Raw genomic sequence first — 15906 nt, forward strand, 5'->3', positions numbered from 1 at the left:
CTGCATCGTAAAATCATGTTCTGTACAGCACGCGCATTTAATAACGTCTATATGCATGATTATATATGAGGTGTGACCCTCCCATCAGCTGGAGTCTGTACATGACTGTCATCACTATACTGCACTGGCGCAGTCTCAATAATAACGCATTATTAAACAAAATCAGATTTCTTTTAAAAAAATTACCATTTTAAGATATTTTAGGGGCGCTTGTAGGGTATGTGAGTTAAAATGTAACGTCGAATTGACAATGCCTCCAACTATTATAGGTACAGCGACTCTCGTATAGCTTTAAAGCACGAGAATAGCCGTGAACGAATCATTACTCATAGTCAGTCATACAGACCCCGAAACAAATATATCCAATACAGTCCATGCAAGTCTATAATATTTGGCAAGTCGAGATTACTGCTGTTTCAGCAGTTTCTGAAAATGAACAAAAATCTTTAGGCTCCTTTTTATTATGAAGATAATTTAAGAACTTTTCTTTACCTGTGAAATGTGTTCATTTCAGAGACTAGATGTTATACTACATTACTCCCAGACAAAATAAACCGTATTTAACGGAGACATTTCTAGCTGGAATGAAATTAACTTTATTCCGTTTAAAAAATAGGACAGATTAACTAAATTGACAATAAAATAATACCTCAAAGGGTAAATAGCGCTTTAATTGTATTAAGTTCATCCTCACATTTCTACCTCAATGTAAATGAACCATGTCCGATCTCTCTTGGACTGACTTCAATGGAATTATTTTATAAAAATATTTTGTCCTCATGGATTACCCCCAAAAGTTAAAAGCGGGAAGTCCATAAAAATGTGCTTTCAAAAAAATAAAGTAAGCTTTCATCAAAATTACGTGTTTTGAAGCAGTGACCGAATACATTATCCTGCGTCAGTACCAGCCCCTCTCCCCAAAGGTATTAAACGGTGGCCCTTCTTCTTGTCAATGAAAAGCAGTACATGCTGTGTGATGTAAGCTTTCCGAAATCCGTGTCATTGTCCACACTAATAACGCTGTTAAATGTTTCAAGTGAATCATTGAAGTAATACAAAAGACAACGACATACCAAATAGACTTGAAAACAAACACCACCTCAAACACTTACCTGCATGGTGTACGGGTAGGCCAGCACTTTCATATCGCGTCTGCCTTTGCCACAAAAAGAGTAATCACTGGGTTGGCTTGATGCCCTGTCAAGATTATTCTGAATGTATGACGTGTATTTGGGCCATGGCTGTATACGTGTGGTATTCCCGGTGCACTCAGCCAATAGAAACAAACCCGTTGTGTATACAAGATAAGGTCTAAAAAAATCAATCTAGTTTTTTTTTAAATTAAAAAATGTCCTGAAGGAACATTGTTGACGCCTTGATTGTGTTATCAGTATAGTGGCAACAGAACGAGTAACTTTTTTTCTGAAACGTTACTTCCTAAAAATATTACACCATTTATACCTGAAATATAAATATCTGATGTATTAAATATTGTTGCAGTGAAACAGAAAATAAATAAATAATAAATAAATAAATAAATAAATAAATAAATAAATAAATAAATAAATAAATAAATAAATGCTGCAGTGTTTCTTTCTGCAGTTGGGTCAGTGTGCATCACGGTTTAAAAAATAAATAAAAGTAGTGACACAGTGAGTGAGTGACGTGAGTTTAAATATTTTCAGTATTACAATGGCATATCAAAATGTGTGTGCGCACGTAACGCCGGCTTTAGACATTGGCCTCACGGGTATTGTGCCGACACACCCAGAATAATAATTTGGGTTAATCTGTGATTCGAACCCACGATATTAGGATCGGGGTCTAATTTCAGATGCATATAAGAAAGAGAAAACAAATAATGTTCTCACTTGCTTCAAGATCGATACAACCAGCTATAGCTGTGCCAGGTACAGGTCAACACATGACCCGACGCCAAGCATTAAGCTCGTATCTGTAGGTCTCATGTACTTCCTCATTGTGGGGATATTTGATCAGCTCGACTTGTATTTGTCGACCATGCGCGTTAGCCATAGTGGAGATCTCTGAGAGATAAGGTTATGACGACATTGTCATGGAAAAAGGACAAATGCTATCAGTTTGTCATTTATCTTTTGGGGAACGTATATCTTTTTTTGTTGCGCAATGTCTGCCCATCGTTATATTGAGGACCGTTTGAACTATACTGAGCTAGAGGTTCAGTATGTTGGATTTAGTAGGTCGGGTTGATAATTAATACAACTGATTTTAGCACTACTACTACAACAACAACTACTACTACTACTACTACTACTACTACTACTACTACTACTACTACTACTACTACTACTACTACTACTACTACTACTACTACGCTTGCCGTAAAAGGCGACTATGCTTGTCGTAAGAGGCGACTAACGGGACCGGGTGGTCAGGCTCGCTGACTTGGTTGGTGCAAGTTATCGTATCCCAATTGCGTGGATATATGCTCATGATGTCAATCACTGGATTGTCTGGTCCAGACTCGATTATTTACAGACCGCCGTAAATATAGCTGGAGTAATTCCGAGCTCGGCCTTTAAAAGCAAACTAACTGAAATCATTATCATCGTCATCATGCACAAGTACTCAAATTGACAGTAAGATAATTCCATTCAAGTCCATTATTGAGCTTCCATGTATTGTACATCCAAGTGGCCGTTCCGAATGCTGTATCACTCGGCGTGAACCGCGCCTCGTGAATGGGCGTTGTCAGTAGCTGGCCTAGTCCAACTGAACTAGGCGTGCCACGGGCTTTAGGCTCGTCTATCTTGCATGTCTGGTTCTAAGTAGTCATTAAATATATACATATATATCTTAACATAATGGATACATTCTTATCTAACGGAATGCAATCGATATGTTTATGTCATCATTCATTATGACCTGTTCATAATGATGCTTCAAGGCGGCCATTGCAAGTCTTTTACGTGCGCTTCATTGTCTAATCTCAGCAACGGCGAAACATGGTTTTCAATGCGGTCAACTCAGATATGTTTATACAGCATATATACTTTAGGAATCAGGATCGTCACACCTGATTCTAGTCTAGTATTTCACATTCTTCCACAATCTATTGTGGGACAAATACAGTCATTCAAATATCTCGATATATATCTGTGCTCGATATTATACAAGAATTGAAGAGAGGAAAAAATAAACAATCGCAAGTGAAACAACAAGATGCAGAATTAAGGTGCATTCTGCTATGAGCCCGGTCTACCCATATCGGTCAATCCATTTATCTATCTATCTTTCAAGACATACCACAACCTTATTCTTTAATGACGAAATGTGTTTGTATAACACACAATGCAATTTGCTACGAGGGTGAAAAAAAGTGCTCTGACCTGACTACGAAGGATGTTTGTTACACCCTCAACAGTTTGCTAGTATTAAATGCAGTACTTTCCACGCTTACAGGCTGCATTTGAACCAAATACTCAACCACACAGCATATTTCTACAGGCATCAAAGTGACAAGGTATTCTGTCTTGATGAAAAGTATAAGATTGACTACCGCGCTGTCATCTAGTATCTACAACTGAAGTGAGTGAGTGAGTGAGTGAGTGAGTAAGTTTGGTTTAACGCCGCTTTTAACAGTATTCCAGTTATATCACGGCGTGTCAGCTTAATGTGGGAGGAAAGCCCGAAGTGATGCAGGTCTCAGACGTTTACCTCTTCGTTGAAATCCACGAGCACGGGTATGGTGCTGACAAACCTAGACACATAATCGGATTCGAACCCACAATTATAGGTATGTGGCGTGCCCAAGGGACGCAACTCTGCACAGCGAATCGCGGCGCCTTAGACGAGTGGGCCACCCGTGCCCCCTCTACAACTGAAAGGACTAACACCAACAGCCATTCATGTGAACATGGTCAACGCAAGGGGATGGTACTCCTTCCTTTGAAATTGTTATCACGCGAGCAGCGGCGTTCAAGTGGGGAAGGGAGACCCTCGAAGATTGTCCAATGTCAGGAAGGCCTTCAACTGCCACCACTACGAAAATGTTGATAAAATACATGATATGATAATGGATGCTCGACAACTCAACACACGTCACACAGCCAATATAGCAGGCATCTCTCATGATAGAGTTGCGGACATTCTAAGGAATGAAATGGGCATGACAAATGTTCGGCATGCTGGAAACTAAGGCTTCTGACTTCTGTACAGAAAGTCCTTCATCTCTCGTGAGAATTAACGCCGTTTTGAAGCGGACAGATTTTGTTTAGCGATGTGTAGCCATGGACGAGTCTTGAGTCATCACTATGTCAGAGACTGAACAGTCAAAGCAGTGGAAACATCTTACGTCTCCTCCTTCAAAGAAGGCAAAATCTGCTCCATAAGCTGGCAAGGTGATGGGGACACCAGAAATGGGCATCACACATTGTACCCATGTCGGGAATCGAACCCGGGTCTTCGGCGTGACGAGCGAACGCTTTAACCACTAGGCTACCCGACCGCCCCGGAGATTCTAAAGGAATACTACAGGTTGACTACCCCCGAAAGGTCATAACAACAATGGCCAATATTAAGCTAATCTAGGCAACTGTGTGATAACATCAAGGCCAAAGTCGTTGAAAATTCACTAAAGGTGCACAAGTCGTTTGTCACTATGGATTCAATACACGACTGTGGCTTGAACTCATTGAACACCAGATTTAGCACGGTCAGATGTCAACCTCTTCCCAAACCCAAAGAACTGCCTTTGCAAGCATTATCCAATTGATGATGAAGTGAAGTGAAGTGAAGTGAGTATGGTTTTACGCCGCTTTTAGCAATATTCCAGCAATATCACGGCGGGGGACACCAGAAATGGGCTTCACACATTGTACCCATGTCGGGAATCGAACCCGGGTCTTCGGCGTGACGAGCTAACGCTTTAACCATTAGGCTACCCGACCGCCCCCAATTGACGATGACGTCAATTCTGAATTGGCGGACTTTTAATACCACCGGGAGGAAGCCTTCTACGTCCGTGGGGTCCCGGGACTCGGGTTCGTTGGCAGAAGTGTGTGGACCTCGGAGGGGTCGTGATGACAATAGTTAGCAACCAACTCCATCAACGCAGTCCAACATACAGTAAACTACGGTTATAACGAACACGCTTACAACGAACTGACGGATATAACGAACTTACTTTTTGGTCCCGCCTATTTGCTGTAGTTATGCTGTATATATGCTTATAACGAACTACGGTTATAACGAACTAAAATAAGTAGTCCCTTTGAGATCGTTATAACCGTACTTTACTGTATTTAGGCTCAGAACGTTGCACGTGCAGTTCGACGAATTGTCGCTTCATTGTTCACACCGAGAACATGGGTTCGCATCGCCACACACACGGAGCCCATTTATTTGTGTTTCATACATACAAAAACATATATGGATTTATATTGCGCAAGTACCCAGTTACATAAAAATGCTTAAAAGTGCTGTCAGGTCTGAAAATATCTTAAAGAAATTGGGGGCACGGGTGGCCCAGTCGTCGCGATTCGCTGTACAGAGTTGCGTCCCTTGGGTACGCCAGAAACCTATGATTGTGGGTTCGAATCCCGGTTCTTCCCGATTATGTTTCTCGGTTTGTCAGCACCATACCCGTGCTCGTGGGTTTCACCGAAGTGGTAAACGTCTGAGATCTGCATCACTTCGGGCTTTCCTCCCACATTAAGCTCACACGCCGTGATAAAACTGGAATACTGTTAAAAGCGGCGTTAAACCCAACTCACTCACTCACTCACTCACGTAAAGAAGTTTATGTGGACATGGTGAGGTGAGGTGAGGTGAAATGGGGTTGAACGTCACGCCGTGCATGCGCGCGTGTGTATGTGTGTGTGTGTGGCGGCTTGTACTAGTCAAGACTGATGCCGAATTATAGTGCTAGCCCACTGAGATACTATGCCGCAGTTTAACATGTATACCCCACTAAGAGCCCGAGCCGGCCAGTCCTTGTTTTAGCTTTTTAATTCCGAGTACAACAAGTACCATCTTTTAACGTCTTTTGGTATGATGCGGCCTGGGATCGAACCCCGGACTTTCCGCTCTCCGGGCGGACGCTCTACCACTCGACCACGGAGGCGGCCCTGGACATAGTGGAGGCTGTGTCAATTTCCGCATGTCCATGAGTTGGGACCAATACTAATATGTGATACACACTCCTGGAAAAACTGCATTAGGAACCACTTACTACATATTTCGACCCGTGAAGATTCCGGGGTAGAATAGGTCTTCAGCAACCCATGCTTGCCGTAAAAGGCGACTATGCTTGTCGTAAAAGGCGACTAACGGGATCGGGTGGTCAGGCCCGCTGACTTGGTTGATGCATGTCATCGGTCCCAAGTGCGTGGATCGATGCACATGATATCAATCACTGGATTGTCTGGTCCAGACTCGGATTATTTACAGACCGCCGCCATATAGCTGGAATATTGCTGAGTGCGGCGTTAAACAACAAACCAAACCAAAAATACTATATATTTCCATATAAAAAGTCATTTTTGTAATCGGCTGTATTTTCTAAAACACATACCGAAACCGAAATAAATGATCTCATGACATGTGTTGTTGTTGATCCGTGGCAATAGTTATTTGAATACCCTATCAACTGATTCCTGTTACTTTGCATGACCACGTGTTCAACGCCCCTCGTAAATGTACTTCGCAGGTACGTTGCGATAATAGGGCAAATCCATGTCGAGTATGTGGGGGAATAAATAACCACCAAGAAGCCCCACGATTTCTTATACCTGTAATAAACAATGTGGACTGAACTGGACACCCACTTAAAAGCGCAGCCAGATGATGGAAGGCGGCGGCGGCGGTGGGCGGGAACGATGCGGCGGTGAGTGCGATTGACCAATTTGAGAGCTCGTTCTGGCAAAATATATTACTGAGTGTCGTTGAACGCCCTATTTGTCTTCATCACGCCTACCCGAGACCATCTGGGGGCGCACACAGTGCACTTGCACCAGTTACTCAATCGGTATCGATGATATATTGGGCCATATATTTCCAGTTACTTTTAGAAATTGTTTGTGTACAACTAGTCACGATAAAATACGACTGACCTGTAATGTTAACTCACACTCAGGGACCAATAGTGGGTGAGTGAGTATCGTGTGACGCCTCTTCGATAGAACCGGAATTCGAACCCATAGGTACGTCTGTAGCGAATCGACGTAATTCTGCGATAAAATACGACTGACCTATAATGTTAACTTACACTCAGGGACCAATAGTGGGTGAGTGAGTATCGTGTGACGCTGCTTTGATAGAACCGGAATTCGAACCCATAGGTACGTCTGTAGCGAATCGACGTAATTCTGCACAGCGAAATCCACCCCCCCCTCCCCCCCTCCCCCCCCCTCCCCCCCCCTCCCCCCCCCCCCCCTCCCCAACCCCCCCAACCACCACCACCACCACCACACACACACACACACACACTGGAAGGGTGAGTGAGTATGATTTTACGCTACTTTTTGCAATATTCCAGCAACAAGATGGCGGAGGACACAAGAATTGGGCTTCACAGATTGTACCCATGTGGGAAATCGAACCCAGATCTTCAGCATGACAAGCGAACACTTTAACCACAAGGCTACCCCACCGCCTCAAGAGATAAACGGAAGTTCGAGATATGTATATAACATTTTAATTTTTCAGGGGTGTACACGGAAATATTCTAACTGAACATGAATGTTCTCAAAGAACACTCATCTACCCCGGGGCACATATGAAGGAATCTATTACCACCAGGACTCAACCATTGTCGGTGCATTCTGCCTAGCTACTAGAAAACAATCGAATGACAGAGATGCTTATAGAGAATGCAGTGTACACGTACAGACATAAGATTGTCTTTGGTGCACATGGACTCACCTGACTCGGGCAATGGTCCGATCCTCGGGGAACTTGGATCCGTCTTTACACAGGCACACCTTTAGATGGGAAACAGATTTTGCCGTTACTTGGTCCAGTCATACATCTGTGTCATCTAGACAAGTTAAACAAACGAAATGATGAATAAACTGCACATCAATTTCGCTTTGTTACCCTGGAAATAATGATTTGTTGAAATACCATTCCGTTGCCGGAGCGACGCTAAATGTTTACATTGATTATTAGATATATAACTGTACGATGATAACCGAGATGGTATTAAGTGGGTGAGCTGTGACATTATTTCTTGTGAATATTTTATACCGTTTTATACAAATGCCCTGCAATAAAGGGCGCAGTGGGTGGAAGCGGAGAGTGCTAAAACCAGTTTTATCCTCAGCAGGGCGCGGTAAGGATTTCAGCTTCTCTCGGGAGGCTGTTCATGTGTTCAGACTTCTGATGATTTATGTTCACAGCTTGGATAATGCACATCAGTCGTCATCAAATCGATTCCAGTGACAACATGTCACAATAGGAGCTAATCGGTCTGCAAGGACACCAGGCTGGCCATATTTCTATTTCGTCACTGAACACATCTTCCCGAGGCAAGAGCGTCCACTAGCTTTTGTCTTTGATATAGTCTAGTGGACGCGCTTGCCTCGAGAAGATGCACTGAACACAGAATCCGGGACCTTATACACTGCCCACAGCATCCGGGACCTTATACACTGCCCACAGCATCCGGGACCTTATACACTGCCCACAGCATCCGGGACCTTATACACTGCCCACAGCATCCGGGACCTTATACACTGCCCACAGCATCCGGGACCTTATACACTGCCCACAGAATCCGGGACCTTATACACTGCCCACAGCATCCGGGACCTTATACACTGCCCACAGAATCCGGGACCTTATACACCGCCCACAACATCCGGGACCTTATACACTGCCCACAGCATCCGGGACCTTATACACTGCCCACAGCATCCGGGACCTTATACACTGCCCACAGCATCCGGGACCTTATACACTGCCCACAGCATCCGGGACCTTATACACTGCCCACAGCATCCGGGACCTTATACACTGCCCACAGCATCCGGGACCTTATACACTGCCCACAGCATCCGGGACCTTATACACTGCCCACAGAATCCGGGACCTTATACACTGCCCACAGCATCCGGGACCTTATACACTGCCCACAGCATCCGGGACCTTATACACTGCCCACAGCATCCGGGACCTTATACACTGCCCACAGCATCCGGGACCTTATACACTGCCCACAGCATACGGGACCTTATACACTGCCCACAGCATCCGGGACCTTATACACTGCCCACAGCATCATGGTTAACCAATTATTAAATGCACCATCCTCTCAACAATTGTCTTACTTTCACTATTTTATACAAACCGTTTATTATGAATTCTAACACATTTCGGACAAAATGCGTTTTTCACCTTATTTTGAGATATAACATATGCTATATTTGACATAAGACTTTCTTAGTAAAGTTCTTTTGATTTCTTTCCAGTAATTCGACGTTTTTATGGTCGGTCCTATCCGGGATTCGAACCCACACTCTCTGAGTAAGGCACCTAAGATGTCTCTAAACGATCACTACGTTCGTTCGATTAGGATAGTTAGAGTCATCCGAGGCTACTACATTTCTAGCAACCAGGGCCCCGTTCCTCAAAGCAATCTTAGCGCTACGATGATCGTAAACCTATGTTAAAGTATGGGACTTACGATCACCTTAGTGCTAAGATCGCTTTGTGGAACGGGGCCCAGGGTGGACTGTATTCAACCTGAGTTACCAAATGTCAATCAAGGAAACTTAGCGAAGTATCCGAATTATAACGCATAACAGTCAATCTTAGATGTAATGAAGGCTGCAATGAGACATCTTCCCGAGGCAAGAGAGTTAACTGACTATAAAAGTCTAGTTTCCACCCTTGCCGAACTAGGCTGGTATTATGGAGTTACATTTTGGCTGGGCTAACGAGTCTATGCATAGTCCAATCAAAATCGCGCACCGAAATTGAAATTCGGTTCGTTAACTGTCGTTCAGATTTCGGTCGATTGCAGGATTTGCAAAGCATGTGCACCGCAAACACGTTGTCAGCAAATATTTTCCAATTTTTTTCATGTTTTTAATCAAGTTGCTCACGTGATTTGATGCATTTCGCGATGTAAGACACGTTTTATCACAATATAGATCTTAATTATCGATCAGATCGTCCTGACCGGGCGCCACCATTTTGTGTGAAGCAAACGCAAGTGATACGAGAGGTGGAATCTGATTGGTCCATAGGAGAGACTTAAAAGGGACATAGCTGGTAAAAGCCACTGGTGGCGCTACGATCGAGCCCAGTAATTCCAGCCTAGTTCGGTAAGGGAGGAAACTGGACTTTTAAAGTCGGGAAGATGCAAGGAGACGGAGAACCCCAACAACCTTTTGCTATGAGACAAACCAATGAGAGGTCAAAGTAGACACAATTTATGTATAACGACCAGTCTTGCTTGACAACGGTTTAAGGATCTATACCGAAACGTCGCCTTTATAGTAATTAAAGAAGTTGTTACCCCTAAATTGTGTCTACTTTGTCATCCGTCAACTTCTAAGTAATGACTATCAAACAATTCATTGAGGTGAGGTGAAATTGGGTTTAACGTCGCGTCCAAGATTATTGCACTTATACAGCGACGTGCATTCATGTGTGTGTGTGTATGTGTGTGTGTGTGTGTGTGTGTGTGTGTGTGTGTGTGTGTGTGTGGCTGCTTGTACTAGTCCGGACTGATGCCGATTTATAGTGCTAGCTCACTGACATACCATGCCGCAGTTTAACATGAATACCCCACTCAGACACAGCATACTGACTCCGAGCCGACCAGTCCTTGTTTTAGCCCCTTTATGCCGAGCGCAAGACAGCGTAAGAACAAGTACCATCTTTTAACGTCTTTTGGTATGACGCGGCCAGGGATCGAAATCCGGACCTTCAGCTCTCCGGGCGGCCGGAGGCTGTCGCAATTCATTGAGAGGCCAACACGTTTTTCATTGCTTGACAAAGCTGTCATTGCACCTTTTTTTATTTAATTCATATATGTCGAGGAACTTCAAAATAACGATTATAAGATAAAACAACATGGCAAATCATCATCACTATTGCAGTAATTCTAAAGTACTTTATCAACAATCGAAAGTTAAATCTTCCTGACGCATATCAACATAAACAGACATGATCAAAACCTAGTTAATTATATTATTTAACATGCTTTTGTTCCTCATTGAATCAATAAAAGAAACTATTTTTCTTTACTGATGACGTCATTTGGAGGCTGTTAGGTCGAGTACCGCCGACAGGAAGTCAGTGCGCATGTGCTAGCACTGGTCAAGCTAGGTTAACTTGGGTTATACCTTGGTCAACACGGGTTCACCTGGGTCGTCCAGGGTTTTTCAAATCGAACACAAATATTGCATTTTCCACTCAAGGTTTCCGGTGTTATGCCAATCGCCCCTTTCCGAATCAAATAACCTGCATTTGGCCATTCGTGTCTTACTCGTGTTATTCCGGGACAAGCCGAATAACGACTCGTGCCCCTCCCGTGGCCAATTTTGCGACTGGGTTCCGTCTAAGCGCAAACGGGCATAGCTAAAAGAATTGCCAACTCGTTGCACATAATGATTCACGTATTATTCCCCCATATATATTCCAGATGCTATTGGGACATTATGACTTACACTATCATACTGCATGATTGAACACATTTAACTGTATCTTGGGAGTATTTTTAAATGCAAGACATACGTAAAATAAAAAAAATATTCCTGACGTATTCTTTGAAGTCAAACGCGCATTCTGATTGGCTTGTATTTTCGCACATGACATTCATCCATTCGTGACCAACTCGTGTTATTCCGGAACAAGCCGAATAGGCGAATGAACATTCATCGATATGATTTTTGCAGGTTACGGAAAGGGCCGAGTGGTGACAAATGGCATTTGGCTTGTCCCGGAATGACACGAATTGGTCACGAATGCGGCGATTCGATGCGGACAAGCCACGAGTACTTCCGCTAATGGGCTCCTCACATCGTAAACTGGCATCATTCCGACATGGTCGACGCCCCTGTATGCGCAAGTTCTGACGGACCCACTGTCAAAACATCAATACAGATTTTTAATTTGGCTTGGGCTGGTTATTATCTTTGATCATATCCGCTTTAACGCTTATTATTTTACTAAAAAAATGTTTTGCACGTGCTTTCATCAACTATGCAACAGTGACGTACGTATTACCTGTGTTTGTACCAATAAAATAGCACGTGTGCCAATACGGCAAAACGTTTAGCAAACGGAACGGAATAACGCTTTGTACAGATTTGTCTCTGGAAATTCAGTTATTAGAAACGGGAATGGGTTTGAGCATCATGTTTAGGAACACCAGTCTTTTAATACATGGGATATCAACGTCACCACGATTAAAAAAACTGTAAACTAACGGTGCTAATTTCAACTCAGTTCGCGTATATTTCTCGTCAGTCTTCGGGTCATTTACGACATGTTATGTGAACGGTTGTTTTCAGGGCGATTTCGTTTATGTTTTGTCCGGTTGTTATACCTATCAGTCTCTCATATACTCGGCCTCTCATGAACTCGCTGTCTCTACCTATACGCTCTCTCACCTACCCGGCCTCTTATTCAATCTCCAACAAAGCAAGGCCCAGGCCCTCTTATACTCACTCTAATATACCCACTCCCTCATATACTTACTCTAATATACCAACTCTCTCATATACTTACTCTAATATACCCACTCTCTCATATACTTACTCTAATATACCCACTCTCTCATATACTTACTCTAATATACCCACTCTCATATTCTTACTCTAATATACTCACTCTCTCATATACTTACTCTAATATACCCACTCTCTCATATACTCACTCTAATATACCAACTCCCTCATATACTTACTCTAATATACCCACTCTCATATACTCACTCTAATATACCCACTCTCTCATATACTCACTCTAATATACCCACTCTCTCATATACTTACTCTAATATACCCACTCTCTCATATACTTACTCTAATATACCCACTCTCTCATATACTTACTCTAATATACCCACTCCTTCATATACTCACTCTCTTATATACAGACTCATAGACGCACTCTCTCATATACATACTCTCATATACTCTCTCTAATATACACACTCTCCCATATACTCACTCTAATATACCGACTCTCTCATATACACACTCTCATATATTCTCGCATATACTCTCTCTCATATACTCACTCTAATATACCCACTCTCTCATATACTCACTCTAATATACCCACTCTCTCATAAACTCACTCTAATATATCCACTCTCATATACTCACTCTAATATACCCACTCTTTCATATACTCACTCTGTCCTAAAAACATATCTGTCCACACAAAAGTGTCCTCGGGTTTGACCCCCCAAAAAGTATTTTGTGGACATGATGGATGCTCGGTAAAATTATGTGTTTTGAGTAAAAAAGAAGAAGAAAGTATCGCTCCTCCTTTCAGAAAAAGAAATTGTACGTCTTGAAGAGGAGCCCGAAGTGATGCAGGCCCAGTCGTCTAAAGCGTCGCGATTCGCTGTGCAGAGTTGCGTCCCTTGGGCACGCCAGAAACCTATGATTGTGGGTTCGAATCCCGGTTCCCCCCAATTATGTTTCTAGGTTTGTCAGCACCATACCCGTGCTAGTGGGGTTCACCAAAGTGGTAAACGTCTGAGACCTGCATCACTTCGGGCTTTCCTCCCACATTAAGCTGACACGCCGCAATAAAACTGGAATACTGTTAAAAACGGCGTTAAATCCAACTGACGCACTCAGTCACACTTAAATTCAATAATGGTCAGCGACTACAGATGAGGAAATGCTATCACACAAGCATACAACTTGCAGCCTTAAAAAATCTCATGAAAATGCACACGAATAATACTTTTAATGAAATTAACACATTTGTACTCAAGTTCTTACCACATGTTAACATACTCCCTGTACCAGGGAGGAAACAAATTAGCGGATCACGTGTTACAGACATCGGATAACACACGCAGAGTTATAAGACTCTCCTATGCGTTCTACTTATGTTTGTTGTGTAACGCCGCACTCAGCTATATTCCAGCTATATGACGGTGGTCTGTCAATACTGGAGTCTGGACCAGACAATCTACGCAGTTGGGATGCAATGACATGCATCAACCATGTCAGCGAGCCTGACCACCCGATCCCGTTAGTCGCCTCTTATGACAAGCATAGTTGCCTCCAACTATTGTTGGAACCCGATGACATGCATCAACCAAGTTTGCAAACCTGGGTAGAATAGGTCTCCAGCAACCCATGTTTGCCGTAAAAGGCGACTATGCTTGTCGTAAGGGGCGACTAGCAGGATCGGGTGGTCAGGCTAGCTGACTTAGTTGATGCTATCATCGTATCCCAATTGTGCGGATCGATGCTCATGACGTGAATCACTGGATTGTCTGGTCCAGACTCGATTATTTACAGACCACCGTCATATAACTGGAACATTTCTGAGTGCGGCGTTAAACAACAAACAAACAAAGTTAGCGAGTCGGATATCTGATCCTGTTAGACGCCTCTTACGACATGAAAGGGTTGGTAATGTTATGTAACACTGGGGATATGATTGACTTCTGCATTACAACCTCTCTATGTTTACAAGGCGACGTTTAAGTACAAAAACAAGTACATTTATCAGGCATGTCAGCTCTGTAACTATTAGTCCCGGTTCGCCTCGTTCATTGTCCTAGGTTACCTCCCAAAATCCATATAACTAGAATACTGTTCAAAGCGACGTTACATGAGACTCACTCAGTCGTAGTGTTGCGATGATCCCAACACTTATACTTTAACATAGGCTTTTGGTATGTGGGACAAATTCTGATTCCTGGTAATGAATTGGTTTGTCAGCACCGCATCCGTTCTTGTGGGTTTCACCCAAGACCAAAGAGGAAAACCTTTAAGATCTGCATCCTTCGGGCGGTTTTCCCCTACATCAGCGAGCGAGAGTGGTTTTAAGCTGCTTTAAACAGTATTACAGTGAGAAATTGTTGATAAAAACAACGGTTCATAATTTGGGCGAATCAGCGGATTCTTGCACGACTATTAAATAAACACACGTCGAATTACGATACCTTATGATGTAATTACACCACTCTACCATAACCTTCACTCCCCGCACTACACACCCTTGCACGGTAAACATAATGACAGGCAGTGATCACACCAATATGTTATACAAATTTATTGTAACTTTATAAAAAGCTGATGTGAAAAATTATTTATTCTAGCAATTTTCAACCAGAGAACTTTAATTTTGGCCTGCCTTGTATTGAAGTCAGGTGACTATATCGCAAATCGTAATTAGTTTTGTAAACACGGATCCACTCTTCTCCTAGATTCAAACTTTGATAAAGAAATACGCTTTTCCTCAAGATGTCTATATTAGGAATTAACAAATGTGCAAATATGCTTAGCGAAATATAAAGAAGATCTCATAAAACTTGGTTTTACTTACCAACTGAAAAGACAAGCCTGAGCCGAAGAGTTCAGCGTTTGGCAATGTATTGAGATTGAACAGAGAAAAGTCCAACTATGATTGCGGCGTGTATGATAATATCTATATGGTGTTGATGCAGACAAGAACACAGGGAGGAGACATGTAGCATTTGGAATATTCATCATATGATCGATGCTGTCTGTCTTGCACGCGATCTACGGCATCGACGGAGGGAGTTAGCTGCTGTCGGCGACCGACCACGCCCTGTGTCAATCGAAGAGGAGTCACATTATACGTAACGTGTCCTTCTGTCCAGCAGTTCAACGGGACATGCGAAACTATCGGGCATAAGAAAATATACACCCATGTTTATTGGTGTTTAAAATGAAACGAACATGGTTATTCGATGGT

At 42.9% G+C, this 15906-nt stretch overlaps 1 protein-coding gene across 5 annotated transcripts in view; it reads right to left on the reverse strand.

Annotated features, from left to right (window-relative positions):
• LOC124151005 (diacylglycerol kinase beta-like) overlaps positions 1-15650 on the reverse strand; it is a 126145-nt gene extending 110495 nt beyond the window's left edge. For 3 of the 5 annotated variants that reach the window (XM_046523283.2, XM_046523275.2, XM_046523235.2), the window contains exons 1-2: positions 15514-15650; positions 7903-7961 (exon numbers count right to left, since the gene is read on the reverse strand). The gene's annotated coding sequence lies outside the window, so the exon portion shown is untranslated. Of the gene's footprint in view, positions 1-1112; positions 1236-7902; positions 7962-8226; positions 8343-15513 lie in introns of those variants that run through there. The other 2 variants (XM_046523252.2, XM_046523260.2) reach the window with 2 other exon arrangements.
• Positions 15651-15906: the final 256 nt, after the last annotated feature.

Source organism: Haliotis rufescens, unplaced genomic scaffold, assembly GCF_023055435.1.
Source record: "Haliotis rufescens isolate VD_foot unplaced genomic scaffold, xgHalRufe1.0.p SCAF_4, whole genome shotgun sequence".
Taxonomy (NCBI): domain Eukaryota; kingdom Metazoa; phylum Mollusca; class Gastropoda; order Lepetellida; family Haliotidae; genus Haliotis; species Haliotis rufescens.